General features: G+C 39.1%; 2 non-coding genes across 2 annotated transcripts; both read right to left on the bottom strand.

The window, feature by feature from the left end:
• Positions 1–404: 404 nt before the first annotated feature.
• On the bottom strand, positions 405–511 carry LOC141662398 (small nucleolar RNA R71). Its single transcript, XR_012550517.1, has one exon. It is a non-coding gene; the product is annotated as a small nucleolar RNA R71 (small nucleolar RNA).
• A 5,490-nt stretch (positions 512–6,001) lies between these two features.
• LOC141662458 (small nucleolar RNA R71) lies at positions 6,002–6,108 on the bottom strand. The gene has a single exon (XR_012550574.1). It is a non-coding gene; the product is annotated as a small nucleolar RNA R71 (small nucleolar RNA).
• Positions 6,109–7,029: the final 921 nt, after the last annotated feature.

Genomic DNA, 7,029 nt, shown 5'->3' with positions numbered 1-7,029 from the left:
TAGTTATCATTGTAATGGGAGAACCAGTAGCAAATCCGAAAGCTTTTATGGATTATTCTCAACCGAAGATCAATGACATTCAGTCTAGCATTTTTAGACCAGCCATTATTACTAATACTTTTGAAATCAAGTCTAGCACGATTAAATGGGTACAAAATTCAGTCTAGTTTGGGGGTTCTCCAACAGAAGATCCAAATATGCACATCAGGGATTTCATAGAGATCTGCGACACCTTCGGGTTTAATAATGTTTCTGAAGATGCTATATAGCTGAGGCTTTTCCCATTCTCTCTAAGAGATAAAGCTAAGTGCTGGTTGTGTTCTCTACCAGCAGGTTCTATCACTACTTGTGAAGATCTTGCTCATAATTTTCTTACTAAATTCTTCCCTATGGCAAAGACAGCTGTAATCATGAACGCACTTACTCAGTTTGTGCAACAATCGAGAGAATCTTTATGTGAAGCTTGGGAGCGCTACAAGAAGATGTTGAGAAAGTGTCCGCATCATGAAATGCTTGATTGGATAATCATCAATTGCTTATATAATGGTTTGGGAGCACAGTCAAGACCCATGCTCGATGCAGCATCAGGTGGAGCACTATAGGCAAAGAGCTATGATGAAGCTTATGGAATAATTGAACTGATGGCTGCTAATGAATATCAGTATCCAACCCAGAGATTGCCACAGGGCAAGGTAGCAGGACTTCTGGAAGTGGATACAGCTAAGCCTATCACTGCTCAACTAAAAGCGTTTTCTATAAATATCGATTCTCTGGCTAACTATGGTGTTAATCAGATAACCAGTATTTGTGAGCTGTATGCAGGTTCGCATGCGACAGAGCAATGCGCTATATCTAGTGAATCAAATGAGTTTGTGAGCAACTTTGAGAGATCACAGCATCCAGTTCCAGCCACTTATCATCCTGACAACTAGAATCATTCTAACTTCAATTGGAGCAAAAATCAGAGTGCGATGCAACAGCCTTATCAGCAGTATGCAGCAAAGCAATTCAACCCTCCCGATTTTCAACAACCGCAATATGCACCAAGACAACAACTCCAACTTTAACAACAAACTCATGGAGGTGCAGGTCTATCTTCGAATGACAAATGTGAATTGGAGGAGTTGCGGCTTATGTGCAAAAACCAGACTCTTATATGCCAAGGCCAAGATGTTTCTATCAAGACTCTGGAGAACTAACCAGGGCAAATTGCTAACGCCTTATTGAATCGGCCATCAAGAACGCTTTCTAGTGATACAGAAGCCTTTCCAGGAAAGAGGGAAGTTAACGAACAGGTGAACGCCATCACCTTGAGGTCCGGCAAGGTCACAAGCCCCCAAATTCAGCAAGACAAAAAGTCTAAAAATTCTATCCAGAATGCAGGTGCATCTGCACCTTTGACAAATCCATAAAATTAGATTGTAGCTGAAAAAGTGGTCCAGAAGGATGTCGAGGTGGAACCGAAGAAGAAAGATGATGAAATCAATCCTCCTGAGGGTAATATAGGGGATAAACAGGTCTACCCACCTCCGCCATATCGTAAAAGGCTTCAAAAGCAAAAGTTTAACAAATAATTTACCAAGTTTTTGGAAGTTTTCAAGAGAGTGCATATCAACATACATTTTGTTAAAGCTCTAGTACAGATCCCGACCTATGCTAAGTTCATGAAGGGTATTCTATCTCGGAAGCTAAAACTTGAGGAGTTGGAAACCGTTACTTTAACGAAAGAGTGCAGTATTGTGTTGGAACATAAACTACCTCCTAAGCTTAAAGATCCAGGAAGCTTCACGATACCTTGCACCATTGGGAATCTGTTGTTCGACAAATGTTTGTGTGACTTGGGAGCTAGCATCAATTTGATGCTCTTATGAGTTTTCAAGAAACTTGGACTACTTGATCCAAAACCTGTGAACATGTCTTTGCAGTTGGCTGATCGTTCCATCACTTATCTGCGAGGAGTAGTGGAGGATATCTTGGTTAAGATGGATAAGCTCATCTTCCCTGCTGATTTTGTCATTCTAGACTTTGAGGAGGATAAGAAGATTCCCATTATCTTGGGAAGACCATTCTTGGCTACAGGCCAAACTGTGATTGATGTGCAAAAAGGAGAGCTTATGATGACGGTTCAATATCAGAAGGTCACTTTTAGTATGTTCAAGGCAATAAAGTTGCCCACAGATAAAGAGAAGAGCTTTAAAGTAGAGTGGGTAGACTCTGTCATGAATTCGGAGAATGAGGAATCGCCAAAGTAAAATACCTTAGAGAGAGCCTTAATAGGGGAATCAGTTCTTGAAGATGAAGAAGGAGCAGAGCAACTACAGGTTTTGAATCCATGGAAGAGGAAGTTGGATATGCCATTCGATTCTCTTGGGTTAGCGGAGCTGAAAATTTCTCAAGAGCATCTCGAACCCTCGATTGAAGAAGCTCCCACACTTGAGCTCAACCCACTGCCAGATCACTTGAGTTATGCATTCTTAGGTGCACCCGCGGAAAAGGGTTTGAATTATATCTATGATAATCTAACGGGTGACTGGCCGGTTCCTCCCGTGCTTACAGAGGGTCCCTCTCGTACATCACAAATAATCGATGGGTTTGGTCTTGGTGATGCGCAGTATAGAAGGTTGATTCGGAGTATTGAGGCAATGCATGACATCCACTGATGTTTTGCTGAAGATTTGACACACGCTCTTGAACTATTTTCCGAGACACTAGTGTCGAGGTTGATTGGCCACCTGATCCTCCACCCGAAGAAGGTGATCCTCCCGCTAACTAGGTATGCCTGAAATCCTTATTATTGCCTTCAATGAGAACATTGAAAATTTTAAGTTTGGGGGTGATAATGTAAGGATTAGTTTGTATGTGTCCATATAGATTCATGTAGATTCATGTAGCATGTTTAGTTGTATTTCATTCGTATTTTTGCATGATTGTTCATGTAGATCATATTTGTTTGCATTTTTGTTTCTTTTTATGTGAGTTCATATAGTTGTGGGTGCATGCATATAACATGATCCCTTAGGTTGAGCTATTTCTCATTGAGTGGTTGATTTTGATTTGAGTGTAGTGATGTCGAATAGAGGGTTGTTTAAGTATTAATGAATTGATTTGCATGCCATAATTTTTTTTTCTTTCACAAAGTCTTATAGGATTGCTTTCGAGCTAGATCACTATCATACTTGTTTATTTGTTGAGATTTAATCACTTGTTTATATCTAGAATTTTTGGTATTCACGTAATGACGTAAAAACATTTATTTTTTAAATTGAAGAAAAACTTAGAATTCAATGCTAGTTGTGGCTAGGCGTCAAATGACTAGTAGCCGGCTCATATTTATATGAGTAGTCTAGGGTTGAGCGAGAGGGAGCGAAATGCACTCATTCAAATTCATTGAAAAAAAGAAAAAAATAAAAAAAAATAAAAAAAGAGAAAAGTATGTGTTTATGCATAATTGATCAAGAGTGAGCTCTTTAATACTCGAGTCATTAAGTTCTAGGGGACTTTGTTCCTAGTGACCTAAGGCTTTTATAGTCCGGGATCCGCTAACCTAACGCTCGCTACCTGGGTATCATTGCATAAGTCTTTTGGGACCTCATTCATTCCACGGTCAAATAAGCATCTTTGTTATGTGTTCTATAATAGCATGAATCCTTGTATAACTCTAGTAGGAAGGAGGTGTTGAGAGTCATTATGCGTTTAACGTCTATTCTATTTATAAACTTGTGATTGTTTTGATGATAGATAAGTTATATTTAATTGATCTAGCATCGAAAGTATATCGGTTAAGCATCCACACACGCATGTTTCTGGTTTGTGAGTTGATTTGTGAGATTTATGTGAACTCTGTGTAGAGTTATTGCATTCTCAAAGGCATTCGCTTGTTGGTTGGTTATGGTTATTCTGAGGGGATTGATTGCATTATCATTTAGTTGCATTCACGTAGTTGCATTCATGCTTAGGATGTTTTATAGTTTTGCGTCTATTTATGCTTGAGGACAAGCATCGATTCAAGTTTGGGGGTGTGATAAGTGGATTTTATATCTACTTAGAACGCTTTATTACAAGATTAAGTTGGTGTTTTGAACTCAAGTTGCTGGTAATTTTGATATGTTGTTGTGTTATTGCATTTCAGGCATCAGTTAAATGAAGAAAGGAGTTTTTCAAGGAAATATGCTGAAAAGAGATAAGAATTGGAATCCTAGGTCATTCTCAAGTTGAAGAGAATCTCGTTATCTTCATGTGGGAAATTGAATCATCTAATTCTGACGAGCAGAATTAAAGATATGGCCAAAAGAAGAATCAGCAGAAAAATTCAGAAACCCTGCGCGGCCGCCCCTAAAACCAGCGCGGCCGGGTCGACTTTCGGCCAAAAAACCAGCGCGCCCGTGCTGATTTTAGCGCGGCCGCCCCACCCTTTTTGCCCCAGAATCCTGATTTTAGTAAAATTTGATGATTTTCAGGGTCCAGGTCCACTAGTGGCTTATATATAGTGATAAAAAGATATTTTTAACAATGATGAGACTAGGGAGAGCAATAAGAAGACCTAGAGGCACAAGACGGCTACGGGGAAGAAGATTTTTGTATTCTTCATTATAGTTGTACTTCCGATGCTTGTTTTCGATTTGTCTTTGAACCCTATTACTCTTATATTGTTTATTATCATGTTTTCATTGGAACCCATGGTGACGATGAGTTCGGTTATGAACTAGTCATTGTCATGGGGTTCTAATGGATTTTCTTATGGATTTCTATAGTTAATTTATTTCAATATCTTGGTGTGTGGTGATTGATTGGTATCCTAGTATTGGTTGTGCTTATTCGTCTTATGTGCGTAGCTAACATATAAGATAGTGTGTTAATCTCTATTGAAACGACAATAAATATACAGATTCAGAACTTCCCATGCTAGCATAGGTTCATGTATTTATTATGCATGATTCGTAGGTAATTTTAACCATCTTACTTGCCTTATGTAATCACGATAGATAACTTGCCCATTAAACCTTTATTTTGTCAAATTCTATAGACATATAGGGTCTCAACATAATTAGTATCTATTCAGCTTCTATCTTTTTTGTGGATTTCTAGTAGTAGGGTATTCGTACAACGAAAGTTGGCATTTACTAGTTTCGTGTTATTTGATTAGTTTTCATCACCATTGCATGCTAATATTAAGAACAATGACATTGAATGAAGTAGTAATGAAGTTAGAATCCTATGTTTGTCTCATATAGTTAATTCAATCACTTTTATTCATAGTTAATTGCATGTTAGTTTAATCTTAGTTATAAACATCTCAATTTGTTACTGTCTTAGCATTGAGCGATAACCATACCTTTGTTGCATAGGTGCATAATCTTAAGTTAAGTAAAAAGAATCGCTGAGGGAACGAATTTGATTTATAACTTATACTACTTGCAAACGCGTATACTTGCATGTAATTTTAGCGCGCATTTTTGCCCTAACTAGCTTTTGGCGCCGTTGCCGGGGACTCGGTGTTAATTTCTAGTTTATGTGCTTGACAACAGTGGTTGTTAAAGTTCACTGACTCGGACTATCTTACTTACAAGGTTTACTTTAGTTGTGTGTTTCACGTACTCTAGTTATCATTGTAATGGGAGAACCAGTAGCAAATCTGAAAGCTTTTATGGATTATTCTCAACCGAAGATCAATGACATTTAGTCTAGCATTTTTAGACCAGCCATTATTGCTAATACTTTTGAAATCAAGTCTAGCATGATTAAATGGGTACAAAATTCAGTCTAGTTTGGGGGTTCTCCAACAGAAGATCCAAATATGCACATCAGGGATTTCATAGAGATCTGCGACACCTTCAGGTTTAATAATGTTTCTGAAGATGCTATAAAGCTGAGGTTTTTCCCATTCTCTCTAAGGGATAAAGCTAAGTGCTGGTTGTGTTCTCTACCAGCAGGTTCTACCACTACTTGTGAAGATCTTGCTCAGAATTTTCTTACTAAATTCTTCCCTATGGCAAAGACAGCTGCAATCAGGAATGCTCTTACTCAATTTGTGCAACAATCGAGAGAATCTTTGTGTGAGGCTTGGGAGCGCTACAAGAAGATGCTGAGAAAGTCTCCGCATCATGGAATGCCTGATTGGATAATCATCAATTGCTTCTATAATGGTTTGGGAGCACAGTCAAGACCCATGCTCGATGCAGCATCAGGTGGAGCATTATAGGCACAGAGCTATGAGAAAGCTTATGGAATAATTGAACTGATGGATGCTAATGAATATCAGTATCCAACCCAGAGATTGCCACAGGGCAAGGTAGCAGGAATTCTGGAAGTGGATACAGCCAAGGCTATCAGTGCTCAACTAAAAGCATTTTCTATGAAGATCGATTCTCTAGCTAACTATGGTGTTAATCAGATAACCAGTGTTTGTGAGTTGTATGCAGGTTCGCATGCGACAGAGCAATGCGCTATATCTAGTGAATCAAATGAGTTTCTGAGCAACTTTAAGAGATCGCAGCAACCAGTTCCAGCCACTTATCATCCTGACAACTGGAATCATCCTAACTTCAGCTGGAGCAAAAATCAGAGTGCGATGCAACAACCTTATCAGCAGTATGCAGCAAAGCAATTCAACCCTCCCTGTTTTCAACAACCGCAATATGCACCAAGACAACAACTCCAACTTTAACAATAAACTCAAGGAGGTGCAGGTCTATCTTCGAATGAAAAATCTGAATTGGAGGAGTTGCGGCTTATGTGCAAAAACCAGACTCTTATATGCCAAGGCCAAGATGTTTCTATCAAGACTCTGGAGAACTAACGAGGGCAAATTGCTAACGCCTTATTGAATCGACCATCAAGAACGCTTCCTAGTGATACAGAAGTCAATCCAGGCAAGAGGGAAGTTAACGAACAGGTGAACGCCATCACCTTGAGGTCCGGAAAGGTCGCAAGCCCCCAAATTCAGCAAGACGAAGAGTTTGAAAATTGTATCCAGAATGCAGGTGCATCTGCACCTTTGCTAACTCTATAAAATGAGATTGTAGCTGAAAA

This window comes from Apium graveolens, chromosome 5, assembly GCF_009905375.1.
Source record: "Apium graveolens cultivar Ventura chromosome 5, ASM990537v1, whole genome shotgun sequence".
NCBI lineage: Eukaryota > Viridiplantae > Streptophyta > Magnoliopsida > Apiales > Apiaceae > Apium > Apium graveolens.
Note: the sequence above shows the minus strand (reverse complement) of the source record. Positions and strands in the feature narration are given on the sequence as shown.